Raw genomic sequence first — 17,902 nt, 5'->3', positions numbered from 1 at the left:
CTTACACTGGGAAGGAAACAAGCTTCAGGGGACCGGTTTCTGGCATTTCAGCCGTCTTCGGCCCGGCTTGCTTGAATCCTGATGGTGCAATGAGCAGGGGACTCACATCTGAGTATACCCTTCCACGCTTAGGGTGGACAAAAATCGTTTTTGGCCACTATAGGTGTGGCAGGGTATACTCAGACATGAGTCCCTTGCTCACTGCTCCATCAGGATTCAAGCAAGCCGGGCCGACGAGGCTGAAATGCCAGAAACCGGTCCCCGGTAGCTTGTATCCTTTCTGGTGAAGAATTGGCTTGGTAGTTTGGTCTGCCCTGTTCCCATGATGCACTGGGCCAGGGACAGACTAATTTGCATATAGCCAGGTTCTGAGCTGGGATGGGGCAGTGAGCTAAATAACGGTGATGGATCAAGCCCTGATCTTTGGACTGGGTAAGAGTGGTCTGCTTTATTCAGACACTCTGTTCATCACCACCCCCTTTTCTGAATCGTTTTTGGCCACTATAGGTGTGGCAGGGTATACTCAGACATGAGTGCCTTGCTCACTGCTCCATCAGGATTCAAGCAAGCCGGGCCAACGAGGCTGAAATGCCAGAAACCGGTCCCCGGTAGCTTGTATCCTTTCTGGTGAAGAATTGGCTTGGTAGTTTGGTCTGCCCTGTTCCCATGATGCACTGGGCCAGGGACAGACTAATTTGCATATAGCCAGGTTCTGAGCTGGGATGGGGCAGTGAGCTAAATAACGGTGATGGATCAAGCCCTGATCTTTGGACTGGGTAAGAGTGGTCTGCTTAATTCAGACACTCTGTTCATCACCACCCCCTTTTCTGAATCAGGTAAGCATTTAGGCAGGGACAGCCATTCAGCATAGCGTCCTATCGGAGGTGCAATACCTCACTCCGCCTGCGCCGTCTTGAACACCATGGCGGACACCGGATCTCTCGGTACCCCGAGCCTTAACATCGCTGAGGCACAGCAATTGTTTGCCAATATTTCTCCGGGTCTCTTTATGCAGCAGGGCCATCTGGACTGCCCCTCTGGCAGGTGCAGAATACATGACGTGACATCCCTCCACGAAAGAAGAGTCAGAGGCCAGAGGGGACATCAAGGAAAATCAAGCTTTAATTGACAGTCGTGGCAATGGTGGCGAATGCATTTCGGCATGGAGCCTTCCTCAGCACCCTGCATTGCGAGGTATACTTCATCATATTGTCCCAGTCCTGCATCACTTTCTAGTATATACATATATGTGGTATGTGTTCGTGTGCCTTTCAATTACCGGAGCAAGCTGGAGCATGATATAATGATATATATCATTGAAAAAAACATAGGTTTCACACACGTTATAGTTAGGAATTAGCATTTAAAAAACCTTAGAAATTCACTGAAAAAACCAAAGGTTTCACACACGTTATAGTTAGAAATTAGCATTTACAAAACCTTAGACATTCACTGAAAAAACCATAGATTTCACACACTTTATAGTTAGAAATTAGTATTTAAAAAACCTTAGAAATTCACTGGAAAAAACATAGGTTTCACACATGTTATTGTTAGCTGGACATTACACTCGTACAAAAGCATTGAAATTCCCCCGTTATAGTTAGTTCAGCTAATAAAATAACTTGCGTGCCCGCAATGCACTGCTGATGACGTCACATATAACATCACTCATGACATGGTCAGTGACATCACTCGTGACATCACTGATGACATCTCAAATGACATCACTGATGATATCATCCTTGTGAACGAGTGGCAGACCTCCTCTCAGCGGAATATAACCTTTGATACACACCTTCAAAAATAGAAACTAAAATTTTCAAAAAAATGGAGATACCGATACCACTTACCAACAAGCTATTCAGTAATTCCACCATCTATATACACATCCACTCATTCACCAACAGTTCTATATAGTCACTTATACATGTACTCACTGATCATATGTACTCATACACTTATACATCCTGTTACACACCGACACTCATCCATAGACTTACTCACACACATACTCAGACATGCAAACAAACTATCAAACATCCATTTATTTGCATATACAGGATATACACACAGCACTACACTTACTTTTACAGAAACGTACATACACTTACTCTCTTAAACAATCACTTACAGAAACACATATTTATTTATACAGAAACTCTTCTAAACTCTCTCTCACATATAATCACTTATATACATCAATACTCATATATAGTAGATTAAAACATATGTAGTTACTCATAAAGATACTAGTGAGACAGTCAATCTCTCACTAACACAACCATACACACACTCATGCACCCATACAGTCCTGCATATATGCTGTCTTCAAAACACATACAAACAGTGAGTCACTCATTCATGCATCTATGCGCTAAGTAATACTCCCCACCAAACAATACAGACACTCATACTGATACTCATAAAGCCAACTAATAACTCATATAGACACTCATGTGGCTACTCACCAACCCATGCAGCCAATTATAGACAAAGTGAGACAATGATACAAATATTTATATATTTAAACATTACTCGCTAATACATGTATTCACTAAGATACACTTAATAAGTCAGTTATGCAATCATTTTTACAAAAAGAACATCCATTGAGACATTTATTTATCCATTTATTCTTCCATCGACCTTGCCATACACATATAGAAAATATATATATATATATATATATATTGTTCTTTTAAGAGAATATATTCAGGGCTTGGGGTCGTGGCCTGGGAGGCTAACATGGTGGACGCAAGCTGAGAGAACTCTGCACCACATGTCCAACTGACACAGCAGGGGACTACCTGGCCCCCAGAGTTACTGCCAACATCGAGGGGCCCACAACAAACCTATTCAAGCCAATTGCAGTTTTCTCTGTCAGTGATATCTGGAGACTACCGACCCTGCCGCAGCTGCAGGGGAATTGAGGCCTCCGACCGGTCCTATAGATGTTGCCTCGCTTTCATGGGCCCACTGGACGGCGGTGAGTGAGAGCTCATGACCCCCTGTAACATGGCACCCAGACCTTGCCGAAGCTGCTCGCTGTCCGTGTGGGCCCCACTCGCTGCTCTACCCCTTCTTCTTATTGGCCGCCCTGCGCTACCCTGCAAGACTGCACCGTTACCTGGTGCATGTGGGCCTTTCGGAATCATCGGAGCTGCCTCGCGGCAATTGGAGACTCCCAGCCTCACTCCCCTCCCTTGGCCTCCACAACGCCGGGCCCACTCTCCCCGGGCCTCAACAATGGGATCACAGCTTCTTTATCACCATCAAGTGACTGCGGTGCTCCTCGACTGCCTGCCTGTAAACTATCCTCAACTCAGACTGGCACTATATTATCAACCCTGGAGCGCTCATTTGATGAACCCTCTTTCGTTTCCCATAGGTAGACACACTGGGCACTTTTCACACCTTGCTCTGCTCCCTGACTTGAGGAAATAACAATCGTCCTACATGAGTCCCGCGACTAGGTCTGGACCGCTGCCTATATCTGCTGAACTCATTTCCTCATGCCTTCGGATGCGAGACAATAGACCGGAGCGGCTGTAAGTCTGGTTTACCCTGCCAGCCATATTTTTAGAATCACCGCTTCACTTAATTTTGAGCACTTGTAAGCACTTGTGTTGTCTGAATTGACTGCTAATTGAGACACCAAGTCTGGGTCTACCCCGCCGGCCATTTCTTTTTAAACCACCCTCTCACCTGATTTTAAATCGTTTTTATTAAACTTGTGTTGTATGAATTGACTGCGAATTTGCACACCAAGTCTGGGTCTTCCCCGCCGGCCATAGCCCTTTTCAACTCTTTCTTATCTGACTTCAGATCGCCTTGAACTAACCCTGTGTTGTTGAAATTGATTGCTAATTTGCACACAAAGTTGTTCTGCTCACCTGCTCCTTCTATTGTGTCTTGTCGCCTGCACCCCGGTCCACCACGGGCTTGCCCGATTGTTGTGGAGGTTGCAGGCTCACACAGGCAGCAGTAACTCTTAGGTGGATGTTGGGGGCGGAGTCCCGCGACTAGGTCGGGACCGCTGCCTATATCTACCTATGTGCTTCCCATCGCGCAGCGGACGCGCGTAGTGGGCGCCGAAGGTGCGCCTAAAGCAAGCCCGTCTGCGCCCGTCCGCGGCCAGCCGGGGCCATGGGCCACGCATGCTGCCCAAAACACCAGGTATTACACCAGGACCGAATTACTGTCATTATGTGCTCACCAGACCCCTTCCCCACACATCTGCAATATTCTTAAAGCCAACGGGCATTTTGTCCCTAATGACACGACCCCACCAGATCCCTCTCCCCCTCCTATACCCCACGGAGCCCTACCCAGAAACCATCAACTCTTCGGCCAACACCGGCAGGGGATAAACTAGCTATCTGGTATCTCAATACCCAGTCTTTGGTTAAACACCAATTCGAAATTTTCTTCCTGCTAGATACCCATAAACCTGACATTCTGCTCCTCTCCGAAACATGGCTACACGATGAATCCTCACCAGATCTGCTAGCCGCCATCCCATACGACTACTACGTGCTTCAAGCCAATAGAGCACAGGCAAAAGCCGGTGGCGGAGTAGCAGCAATTATACTGAAAACCCATAAATTTTCGTCCCTCTCATTTCCGGGAAATCCCCAGGTGGACTGCCTGGTGTTCAAACTTCATGCACCGACCTCTCCTATTGTATGTGCAGTGGTATACAGACCCCCTAGTTATATGCCCACCTTCCCCCTACAGTTCGGTAATGCTATTGCCGAACTCGCCATAAACAATGCCAGACTTCTAGTCATTGGTGACTTTAATTTTTGGCCTGGAGACTCGCGTGAGTGTCCAATGTCGGTAGCCTTCACAGAGCTTCTAAATGGGATGAACCTTACACAGCATGTTAAATCAGCCACACACTTGACCAGGTATGGTCTTCCAACGTGGAAATTCTAGACCTACTAATCACTCCCTGCACATGGTCGGATCACTTTTTCATATCCTTTTCCCTTCCCATTTTCCCCTATGGTAAAACCCCTCCACCAGGGGCAAGTAGAGTAAGAAACTGGAGCCGGGTGAACATAGTAGATCTATGCTCCTTCTTAGCCAAGTCCAAAACTTCCAGCCCCTCCTTCTGTGACTCCCAGTTATCTCCTCATGCTCAAGCCGAGAACCTCAATGCTTGATTGGCTACAGGTAGAGATTGTCTGGCCCCACTCAGGAGGATAAATCAAAAAAGACCCCATGACGCACAGTGCTGGTTCACTACCAGTTTGAAGGAGATGAAGCTGTCCCTGCGCCAATCGGAGCGTAAGTGGAGGAAGAACCACTGCCCCACTCTGAAATCCTCCTTCATTAAGGCCCTGCACGATTACAAAGATGCCATTTTAAAGGCCAAGTCGGAATACTTTTCACAAAAAATTCTTAGCTCCGATAACAAAGCGAGGGAGATATTTTCCATCGTGGATGAACTTGTTAAACCAGATCGGATCAACACCAAACCAGCCCCCTCCCAATTACTGTGCAACTCCCTTGGCTCTTACTTTTTTGATAAAATTGCCACCATCAAAGCCAGCATACCCAAATCCATCTCCCCTCCTGAGCCCTCACCGAAACAGCTCAACCCCTCTTCATTTGATCTTTTTCCACCCATCACATAAGAGGTTTTTGTTTCGCTTCTTAATAAAGTCCGCTCGGGCTCCCCCACTGATAGCTGTCCCCCCCACATTGCACGTCAGATCTTTCTTCAGTTTCCCGAAGTCCCACTGTCTCTTCTCAACAATTCCCTGTCTTCAGGCATTGTCCCCAACTGTTTCAAAATGGCAGAAGTACGACCCATTCTGAAGAAACCAGGCGCTGACCCCTCTGTACCCTGCAATTTTCGGCCCATCTCTCTTCTACCTTTTCTAGGGAAAATCCTTGAGGCCTATGTCACAAGCTGTCTCAGTACTTTCATAGAACACTCACACTACCTGGACCCCCACCAGGCGGGTTTTAGACCCGAACACTCCACGGAATCCATCCTTCTTGCTGTCCATGATGAGCTAAGACGGGGCGCAGACCTTAACATCTCACAGGCGCTTGTCCTACTGGATTTGTCGGCCGCCTTCGACACCGTTGACCACAAACTTCTGGTCGACCGGGTCGAGGGTGCCAGCATCCAGGGGGTCCCCCTTAAATGGATTTCCTCCTTCCTCAGTAACCGCCACCAAGCCGTCCGCTTATCCGACTTCATCTCGGAAAGAAGGGAGCTCACATGTGGGGTTCCCCAGGGCTCTTCCATCTCCCCGCTCCTCTTTGATCTGTATATCTGGCCCCTTATATCTGACCTGCGGAGGAGGGATGTTACCGTCTTCAATTATGCTGATGACATTCAGCTCATCTTCACCATCGACCCTTCCCCCCCCGCAATTGAATCCTTCCAGTCCACCCTGACATCTATCCGTACTTGGATGAACACAAGTCAACTTAAATTGAACCCAGATAAGACAGAGCTTGTTCTTACTAGGCCCTCAGCTAATCCCTGGAACCCCAGCTTCTGGCCACCTACCCTGGGACCCCCCCCTACCCCAGCAGGAGCAGTCAAGAGCCTTGGAGTCACCATAAGCAGTGACCTTTCACTCAAGCCTCAGGTCAACTCCGTAGTCTCCTCCTGTTTCTATCACCTGCGCAGGATCCGGAAAATTAGCAAGTTTCTTTCTCCCGAGGCCCTGGTCCAGGTCACCCTGGCCCTAGTCATGTCACGAATTGACTACTCTAACTCATTGTACGTAGGGATCCCCGCCTACCAGCTGCAGAAGCTTCAGCTGGTTCAGAACCAGGCGGCAAGACTTGTGCACGGCTTCTCCAAGTCTCACCATGTGAAACCCCTCCTTAGGGATCTCCATTGGCTCCCCGTGGCACAACGCTGCCTCTTTAAGATGGGGTGCCTTACCTATAGAGCTCTCTCTTCCCATGGGCCAGTTTTCGTGTCAGACCGAATCCAGCGTTACACCCCGAGCCGTTCCCTCCGCTCTGCCACAGCCAATCTCCTGGCACCCCTCGCCGCTAAGCGGAAAAAACATGGAGAGCTAAGATTCGCCTTTCAAGCACCGCAACTTTGGAACTCACTGCCACCCTCACTACGTCAAATTGAGTCCTACCCCCTGTTCAGGAAATCTCTAAAAACTTGGCTGTTCTCTCAAGCCTACAACCACTAAACTCACATCCCCCCTCCCGTCTGGTCACGTGCCCCCCCTCAGCGCCAAGGAACCGTTGGTGAACGAGCGCTTTAAAAATCCTTTTATCATTATCATGCTGGCTTACATTTGGGAGTCAGGGGCCATCATGACATGGGACACTTAATCTGCCTCCCTCACTAGGTCCTCAATGTAGAGACACTCGTAGCACTTTATATGAATCCAGCTCTCATTGCCTACCCTTCTTGGGGCCCCAGTGTCTTCCACAGGAGCCTCTTTTTTGACTGTCTTCTGCACCTAGCCCCTTAGTGATGTGAAGAGGCCCCTCATACTTCTTGATCGTCGCTGCCACTGCTGCCCCTTAGGGCAACTACCACGCATCCAATAACCCACTAGCTTGAGTCCTAGACACTCGTTCAGAACCAGCAGGGGAGCACAGCTGCGTACTAGACACTTTGGAGCTGCACACTGCCGTTGGGGCGCTACCAATGTTTTTGCCCTGAGGAGCCCATCAATACCAACCGTCCATAATCCAAGGGGTCATCTGCTTATCCTGATTGGAAACTGAAACTGCCACCTCCTGGGAGGTAGGCCCTTATCACCTGTGAGCTCCGCTGTGTACTGTTATGCCCTACATGACCTTGCACTCACATCACCTGCCTCCCTGCATCCTCCTTCAAGTCGTTCTACTCTGCGCAGAAGAGCACCACACCAAGCTTCATCTGGCCTGGACCTCTCTGTCACACACCGCGCAACCTCCCTCGCTGATTCCTTACCATATCTGTCGTTGCCTGAAACTCCTCCCTCCCCCCTATGGTGACCTGTATTGGGCTGCTGGTGCTGTGAGCAGTTGAGCTTCTTCCTGATCCTTGCAAGAGGGCCCACAACTACTGCACCTACTCTCCAACTCAAGACAACTGACCCGGTACTTGATAACGATGATGCGACCCAGAACGGCTGCATTCTCCTGTCCGACCACACCCCCTCTAAATTCATAGCACACTTCTGAATCCCCTGTTCGCCTGGTCGACTCAGTCCTTTACTAATAAACTCAATATGGTCCTGGAAGCTATTGAACGTACACGCACCTCTATGGAGTCGAAAATAGGCGCCGTCACCATAATTCTTACTGCCCTACGGGATGACCATCTGAATTTATTGCACAAGGTGGAGCAGACAGTAACAATCCTTCAGCTGAAAACATCTGACCTACAGACAAACCTTACTGCCTTACATGACTGGGTCCGCATCTTGGAGGAGTGGGCGGAAGATGCTGAGGTGAGGTCCAGGCAAAACAACATCTGAGTGGTTGGTTCCCTGAAAACACGAAGGGAACCAATGCAGAGTCTTACATGGACTCACATCTTCGTTCCTGTAGATCTTTTGTCTCCCTTTTTACTGTGGAACAAGCCCCATCAAGTCCCCCCCTCACCCACTGATCGCGAATCATGAACTACAGAAACAGGGATGCTTTCTTAAAAGAAGTGTGTAAACGAGACAAGACAACCTGAGGATCGATAATGCCCGGATAATGGTGTTCCCGGACTTAAACTGGCTGTCCAGCGCCAATGACACACATTACTGGAAGTGAAACATAAACTGTGAGAACACCACATCCAGTACGCATTGCTTTTCTCAGCACGTCTGTGTGCCCAGGGTTATGGCAAGGCCCATTTCTTCACTGACCCTGCAGATGCATGGCCGTGGATGGGGTATGGCAGTTGTAGCACCCTCCGCAGATGCACTCAAGCAACTACCCTCGCTAAAAACAAAGCAGAGGAAATGTGTCTGGCAATCCGGCACAATACCCTGACCTGGAAGAAGTAATTCGGGTGCACCACAGGGCTCTGTAGGCGGGCGCCCACTTCAGGGAACCTGCACCATGCCACAATGAGGACGATAAAGACTCTGAATCCTCAGTAGACAATAACTCTCTTATATCAGACTTTATCCCTCCGAGTACCAATGAGATGCCAGTGGTAACCACTCAGACTTCAAGTGATATCCTTTGAGCAGTTCTGTGTTGATGTACTTCTGATTCGCATTCTCTCACTGTGTGGTGTCCTTCACTGATAACTGGATGCTATCCACCATCTTTGTATGGGAGAGGGAACTACCTTGTCTGCATCCCATTCTCCCTCACACTATCCATACAGGCCCTGAAATTTGCCTACCAACATCCTTAGTTTTAATCTCCAAACTACTTTGGGGGCCTGGGTGGTCATCCAGAGCAACATGCTACTTATTACCTATCGTGGGAGATGGTGTAAGACTAACGCTCCGCCAACCTTGCCAACCCCTTCAGCCGGCTCACCTGCACCTGTGTTTCCTTTCATTAGTCAGTTTGGGGAGATTCCCATTGCATCCCTGCTTCCAATGGTATTTACTGTTTGCTGCTATGTTCCACTGTTTTTGTTTTTCATTTCTGTTGAAATGCACTCGTTCCTTACACACTCATCCTACACAACACACGGGTCCATACTAAGAGGAGCTAGACCTTCCCCCTTGTCACCCACTTCCTAATGGCTGATACTAACATTGTAACTTGGAACGTGAGAGGAAACCACACCCCCTCTCGACGATTTGCAATATACTTCTACCTCCATCGCAGACAGGCACACATTGCCTACATCCAGGAATCCCATATCACTTCCTTAGAAGCCACTAGATTGCAGAAACAATGGCGGGGTCAAGTGTTCTCCACCAATTATTTCTCCTACACTCTGGGCTTGGGTCTCCTTCACTTCAACCCAGACCATAGTCGACCATGAGGGAAGATACCTGTTTTAGATTGCCACTTGGATGGCAAGAGGTTACTCCTCAGGGTGATATATGCCCCCAACATAGACCAGACTTCCTTTCTCCATTCCTTCACTACCCTACTGGCCCGATGGAGTGATGTCCCCTGGGTGATAGGTGGAGATTTGAATAGTGTATTAAATATGGGAGGGATCACTCTTTTTCTCTATTACCCCATACAGTAGCCATAACCAATGCAATCACTGTCACTAATTGGTTATGCCATAGGGATCTCCTGGACGTTTGGCGCCATCGTAACCCCCATGCCAAAGTATACTCTCACTACTCCCATCCACATAATCTCCATGTCCGGATCAACAGATTACTTTGCACCCACTGCATAATCTCATATGTCAAAGACCCCTACTATTTTGTCTGCACACACCCAGATCATAATCCACTCCAAATACAGCTTCACTGGGAATGCCTCCCATCAGTCGGTTACCTGCCTCTATGTTAGAGCAACTCTCCTTCCATGCTTCATTCGCTACCGCCATAACAGAATTTTTTAATACTAAAGCCGGCACAACCTCTGCCCTCCCGGTAGAGTGGGACGTCTTTAAACTAACTTTACGGGGATATTGCTTAGGCAAGGCGCTCAACATGCGGCGTGAGTTCATTACTGACATTACTTACCTGGAAAATAAGCTGATGAGCCTAGAAGACTTTGCTCGCACTTCTGCCCTTGCCAGTGAACAATTACTCAATTCTCGGCATGAACACCTCACACACTTGGAACAACTCTGTTGCCATAATCCTGCAGAATGCACTAAGCGTACCAATGCAGATACAGACCGCCCAGGTACCCTCTCAGGCTGGCTGATATGGCAAGAAATGGACAGACATTCTATCCTTGCCCTTCTCTCTGACTTGATCAACTACTCCACACTCAGATATGCACACCGCCTTCACACGCTACTATACACAATTATACTTGACTGCATCCATGGCTCCTCCCGGAGCCATTGACAACTTTTTCTCCGATTTTACACTCTTGCAGATATCTTTGGAATCTCTGGAGGAACTTAAAGGGGAAATTACTCTGGGTATTGCTTCCTGAAGTTCAGGAAGCAATACGCACGTTGGGCACTAGGAAAATCCCAGGACCGGATGGTCTACCAGCTAAGCTCTGTAAGGCATAGGCTCCATTAAGGGTGCCCCACCTTAAGGAATCTTATGATGCCGCACTCAGAGCAGCAGCTCTGCAACCTACGATGAGAGATGCCTTATTTATATCATTACCTAAACTAGGCAGAGACATGCTCCACTTGGGATCTTACAAATCTCTTGCACAGTTGAATATCAACTACAACATCCTTGCTAAGATAATGACAAATCGTCTAGCCCCCTTAGTGCCGCAGTTAGTCCACTCCGATCAAAATGGCTTGGTACCTGCTAGGAACAACTCACTGAAAGTTCCTCACTTTTCCCGAGTGTTCACATATGTCACGCAGCAATATCCCACCCGGGATGACTAGTCTTGGATCTGCACAAGACATTTAATTCCCTCGAGTGGCCCTTCTTGTTTTAGGTACTACTCAGATACAGCCTTGGTGACGGCTTCCTCCAAATGATCACTCTATTATACACTAACCCCACAGCCAAAGTGCGAACATGTTGCCACATATTAGGCTCTCTAATCATACAATGAGGTTGTCCATTATCCCCTCTACTACTCTCTCTTGCACCACCTACGTGCCCAGGGCCAATACTGGGGGGAACTAATTCAATGACGACACACACTCAGTCTCACCTTATGTAAACAACACACTTCTCTACTTCAGAGACATTAGGTCAATCCCCCCAACATCGAGAATTCGCTTACTGACTGTGCAGCCATCTCTGGCCTCAGGGTCAGCTTGACCAAGTCGTGCCTATACCCCTTCACTACACAAACCCCGAATCTCCAATATAGGGTTAGCGGCACTGAATTGTAGTGGCAGACCGTGACAAGGATTCATATATACCACCAGAAGACCTACTAGAGGGCAACCTACATCGCAGAGTCTCTGCGATATGCGCACAGATGTCCTTTTGGCAGTCCCTGTCACTCAGTGGCGCAGTGTGTGGCCCTGACTAAAATGGTGGTTCTGCCATGGCTTACTTTGCCAATCTTCTCCTTTTGATCATTCAGTCAATTTTTCGGCTTCCTTATCTGGCATAATACATGTCGCTGGATATCACAGATTACATATTACCTTCCAACAAACAGTGGTCGACTTGATGTCCCCAATTTATAATGCTATTACCTAGCCTCGCAACTCCAATCGGTATCATACTGGTGTGCAGGCATGAATCTTGCTGACACTGCCACACTACTCTCCTCCTGGGACCTAGAGCATGTATTGCATTTATTTCATCCACTCACTAAGGCTCCAACACAGAGTATACCCCTTCTAAACGTTGCATGCAGATGCTATCACAGAGCTCTATTCCTTACCGGGTCACTCACACCATATGCCACTGCATTGCCTCTTCTTGGCATGTCACATGGCCAAGCACGTACCATCCTTAGGGAGCTGACATCATGGCACACAGTGGGCTTGCACAGTGTAGGCAATTTATATAGCAACAGCTCTCTTCTGTCTATGGATGGCCTGCTGGCTAGAACCGAACTCCCAGTAGGCCAGTTTGTGCTGTAAACCTCCATCATAGATGTTCTGACCCGATCATGAGGTGAAGTACAGCAGGAACTGTAATTTATCAAAAGGGAGACCCAGGGTAATTAAGGTCCAGCAAACATGCCCCAATGTATGAACTATAAATGCTGAGGTATGCTGTTCCTGGTAGTGAGAAAGAAGAAGGGGGGGATAGACTGCTATAAGGAGCAAGGGCCCTTACACACCCCGAAGAGTGTCATGCTTCATCATAGTTATAACGCAAGGGGGTGAACCCACACAAATCACTAGGACCTGGGTTTAGTACGGTACCAAGAATAGATGGCCCTAGTGGACATAATATATTAGGACAAACATTTTAACATCACCTGTAGAATGAATCCAAAAACAATTTAAAGATAAATTCAGTACATTTATTCACATAGAACACAGATTTTCATGTCCACCGAGAATTCAGCATATTCACAAAATTCGAAAACTGTGCCCCTCTAGAAAAGGAAGGGTAAGTGGGAGAGGGAGGGCAGTGAGCAATATATATTCATCCAAATCATATAGAGTGCCAATCCGGCCTGAGGTACATTGTTAAGCTATTTACATAACCATAGTGTAGGACACATGAAAGACCTATCATTGTTGTCCACAATGGTGAATGCAGTGCAAAAAAGTGTTGACATTTCGACCCTCGAGGAAATTTAGATCGTTGGAGATCTTACAGAAGGGTCTTCATCAGGACCAACTGTGGGACACCCTGAGACCTCAGCCCAACAGTGTTTAACATCTACATGGCACCGCTCTCCCGCGTCGCCCGACTGCATGACCTCAACATCATCTCTTACGTCGATGACAACCAGCTGATCCTCTCCCTCACCATGGACCCCCACACCACCAAAACCAACGTCCACGAAGGAATGAAGGCCGTCGCCGAATGGATGAGGAACAGCTGGCTGAAGCTGAACTGAAACAAGACGGATGTCCTCATCCTAGGATCCACCCCCTTGGCCTGGGACGACTCCTGGTGGCCGACCGCACTGGGAACAGCTCCAACACCCACCGACCACGCACGCAACGTAGGAATCATCCTCGACTCCACCCTCTCAATGACTAAGCAGGTCAACGCCGTCTCTTCCTCCTGCTTCAACACCCTCCATATTCTCCGCAAGATCTACAAGTGGATCGCCACCAAAACAAGAAAAACGGTCACCCAGGCCCTCGTCAGCAGCAGGTTGAACTACGGAAACACCCTCTACGCAGGAGCCTCGGCCAAACTGCTGAAACGGCTTTAACGCATCCAGAACACCTCTGCATGCCTGACCCTCGACATCCCTCGCCGTAGCCACATCACACCCAACCTGAGAGACCTGCACTGGCTCACCATCAACAAGAGGATAACCTTCAAGATCCTCACCCACGCACACAAGGCACTCCAAAACACCGGACCAGTGTACCTCAACAGACGACTCAGCTTCTTCACCCCCCACCCGCCAGCTCTGCTCCGCCGACCTTGCCCTTGCCACAGTCCTCCACATCCAAAGAGCGACCTCCGGCGGCAGATCATTCTCCCACCTCGCCGGCAAGACCTGGAACACCATCGCCACCCACCTATGGCAGACCCAAGACCTGCTGACCTTCAGAAAACTCCTCAAGACCTGGATTTTTGAGCAGTAGCAGCATTCCCCACCCCCAGCGCCTTGAGACCCTCACGGGTAAGTAGTGTGCTTTATAAATGCTATGATTCATTGATTGATTGAGATCACCAGTGGTATATGCTGGTAAGTAGATAGGAGATGGCCCTCAGGCTCCGATGTCAGGAAAGGACGTTGAGTAGTGGTTGTTGAAACAGTATAATTAATTCCTCTGGGCTTTAACAAATCTAAATCCCAAGTTTCTGAAAGGAGCAGTTCACATCCGTCTCACAGCGAGATACTTATTTTTAATTCACACACTCCCTACACTCTACTCACTTTTTGTATACACTACATGTTCCACACACCCCCGCTTCCTCTATGGCTTGGACCACATCTAAAAAAGATCTCCGGCAAAGATCCCCCTGCGGGCATTGCAACGCTGGCCCAACGAGGAGCTGCCCTATGATAAGGCATGACACCCTTCGAGCTGTGTGAGGGCCCTTGCTTCTCATAAGAGCATAACCCCCTTTCTTCTTTCTCACTACCAGGAACAGCATACCTTGTTATTTATAGTACAGCAGGAACCCCAGCAACATTTAGTCTTATAGTACTTGCATGATGTACTAGGCACAGGCTGACACCAGGCCTGGTGGATCGCTGGTGCTTTGGGCTCCCACACGGCATTACCGTTTGCTACATTGCATGGTCACTGGGACATAGACATTGGATGTGCCTGTACAGACAGCGACTGGGAGGTCCTACTATGATATCCTTCCTGGGTCTCTCATAATGCACAATTCAAATTGATTCAACTTTATTTCCTACATCGCACTTACTTGACCCCTAGGAAGATAAATCAATAGTGTTACTGTACCGATGCTGCCTGCCCCCATTGTATGGCTCTAGATGTAGGTTTAGTTCATATGCTCTGGTCATTCCCTTCCCTGACTGAATATTGACATGCTGCCACAACACACCTAGCTCATTCCCCTGCTCACCTACACCTGAGAGGGAGGTCTCCTAGGGCTATACTGCTGCAGTAAAAATCAGAGGACAGTGGCGGGCATTTTTCCACCTGGCTCTTCTCTTGGTGAAATGCATGATTGCACGGAAATGGAAGGCGGCGTGACCACCCACAAGATTTTTGCATGTGTCCTTTCCATGATGTTATGTGCGCAGGCAGAGAGCACACTACTAAATAGGGTAGCGGTACAGAGCCTCTGCAAATCCCCAATTTGAGAGATGTGGGACGCTCATTTGGAGAAATTCCAAGAAGGGAGTCCTATCACAGCGCCCTAATCCTAATCGTCAATGCAGATGACCATGCTCCCTCCCTCCTTCCTTACTTCATGCTCCAACAGGCTTCCTCCCCCCCCCCCACCGCTTCCTCCCAGATTTCGAGACACTTGTCTTGTACCACCCTCAACGCCTTAACCAAACGCACTCATTGTTTACTGTTTCAGGTTCCTTTGTTTCTTATTGCTTTAATTCTATCTCTTTCTTGTTCAGGATTGTTACCCCCACTGGCTGTGATCCAGTGGCGGCTCCTCCGTTTGAGCAGAAGGACATTGCCCCACAGGCCAGAGCAGAAAAATAAAATGGTAATAACATTTCTTTATTACCATTTTTATTTTTCAGCAACCGACCCATCCTGGACTGAGTGACAGGATGGGGCTGGCCAGTGCTGTCGAGTAGCAGCAGCATTGAGCTCTTTGGCCGGCTGTCTTGCGATGTCCAGCCAGACAAGCGCAATTTAAACTTCTCTAACCTAGCTGTCTTAGACAGCTGGGTTAGCGAAAGCACAGGCTTCCAATGCTCTTAGGAGAGCTGATTTAAGCCGCTCCCACCAATCCTGGGGCTGCTCTCATGGTGGTGAGAGCAGCGCCAGGATTGGTTAGTGCAATTTCCTGGGTACGTTGTTGGAGCCTGCCTGGAAGAGACGACTGATTGAGGAGGACGTCGTGTCGCACCTCAAGGTGTGTTATTTTTTTGTCTCTTCCCCCACTACCCCACCACCCTCGGTACACGGCTGCTGCCACTGCTCTGACCTCTAGTTTTACAATGCACAACTATAAGAATGTCATGTTCCTTTGCCACCTCGATTATTGTATTTTCGCTGCTTCTCTTTATGTTGTACCTGCCCAAGTGGCTGGCATGTTTGGAATGCAACATTGCTTTCCGAACTGCTGATTTACAGTGAAGTTCATAAGGAGAACACGATTTATGTCCAGACTGTACCACATTGTACCGATTATACTGCACTAATTGTATCCTTTTTTATTTCTAAAAGAGAAAAGAAAGTAAATATCAAAAAAGTATTAAAGAAATAAAATAAGAGACATTATTCAATATTTCCCTACTAAGCTTCCAAAGTAAATAGTGAATCACTCTGGAAGAATCATTGTTTGTACTGCATTATCTAGTCTCTTTCCTGGGAATAGAGGGTGACCCCGTGCGGTTTCATGGAAGTACAGATGAGAGGCGCAGTAGCCAAGTTAACACAGCATCTGATTGACATCTGGGTGTAGGCAGGGATTTCCTGTACCATTTCTCGATCAAGGAGATGGCAACGAAGCAGGCCACTTAGATTCATAAGAAATTATGGATTTAATTACGATTATTGGCAACATTTAGCAAAGAAAGGCAAATCTTAGTAAATAAAGTAAAAGCCTCATATCTCCTTCTCAACCCTTCTGTAGACTCGTTAGCATTAATAACATCAAGCACAAGCCATGGGGTCATTGCTCCTGCTCCTGTCTTGGAGCCAAGCACTGGAACAACCTCCCAACCATTGTGCATCTAACCAAGGACTGTTTTGCCATCTACAAGTCACTTACGATCTTACTTTTTCTATCTCCTATTCGTTAACCACTTCTGTCACTGTCAGCCATTCCTCAGGATTTCCTTTACCCAGCATTAAGATACTTTTTCTGGGTGTCAGTAGGTTCTCTACAAGTAAAATCAATAAATCAATAAAGTGACAATGATTCTGAGCTAAGTATGCTTGTACGTACATATATATGCACAGGAATTAAAGTAGTGCAAACCAAACTGGACCGCCGTGGATTGCTATACAATCAGCTGTGTTGCGTTTGTGCGCTACGCAAGGGGGCGCAAGGGCGACATATGACTAAAGTAAGATTTATCGAGCCACGCAAAGTCACCTTGCATCGCCCTTCGTTGCTAGACAAATCTGGAGTAACGCAAAGCAACGTAAATCGCCGTTTTGTGTTACTCTGCCCCAGGGAGTTGTTCAATGAGTGGGGCTTGGGTGTCCCCTCCGCATCCACCCATGGATTTTGGGCCACCTCCCCGAGTGTAGCATTGGAAGTATTGAGTATCAGCTGGCTGCAAAACACAAGGAAATGATTTTCAAATTTGCACTGTTCTGTCATTGATCAATGACTGTATTTAAATATGTTTTTGTGTTGATCTTCAAGAGTATTGTCCCGCTATGTTTCTTTGAAATGCTTCTTTGAGTGATATGAAAAATAGTGCATTACTGCATCAGAGAAGACATATTGTTTTATGTGGTGTCTGAGTGGTCCACAACTATTGATTCTTCTTTTTTTTCAAATATCTCTATCTACTTCTTAACAAATTTTTCTTTCCAGCAGACACATCTGTTTATCTTTCAGGGTTTAAAATTGTGAGTGAAGGGCACAATGGGCACCGGCAAGTCTAAAGGAACCATGCA

The sequence above is a fragment of the Lissotriton helveticus genome, chromosome 2_1 (genome assembly GCF_964261635.1).
Source record: "Lissotriton helveticus chromosome 2_1, aLisHel1.1, whole genome shotgun sequence".
In the NCBI taxonomy this organism is placed as follows: Eukaryota; Metazoa; Chordata; class Amphibia; order Caudata; family Salamandridae; genus Lissotriton; species Lissotriton helveticus.
Note: the sequence above shows the minus strand (reverse complement) of the source record.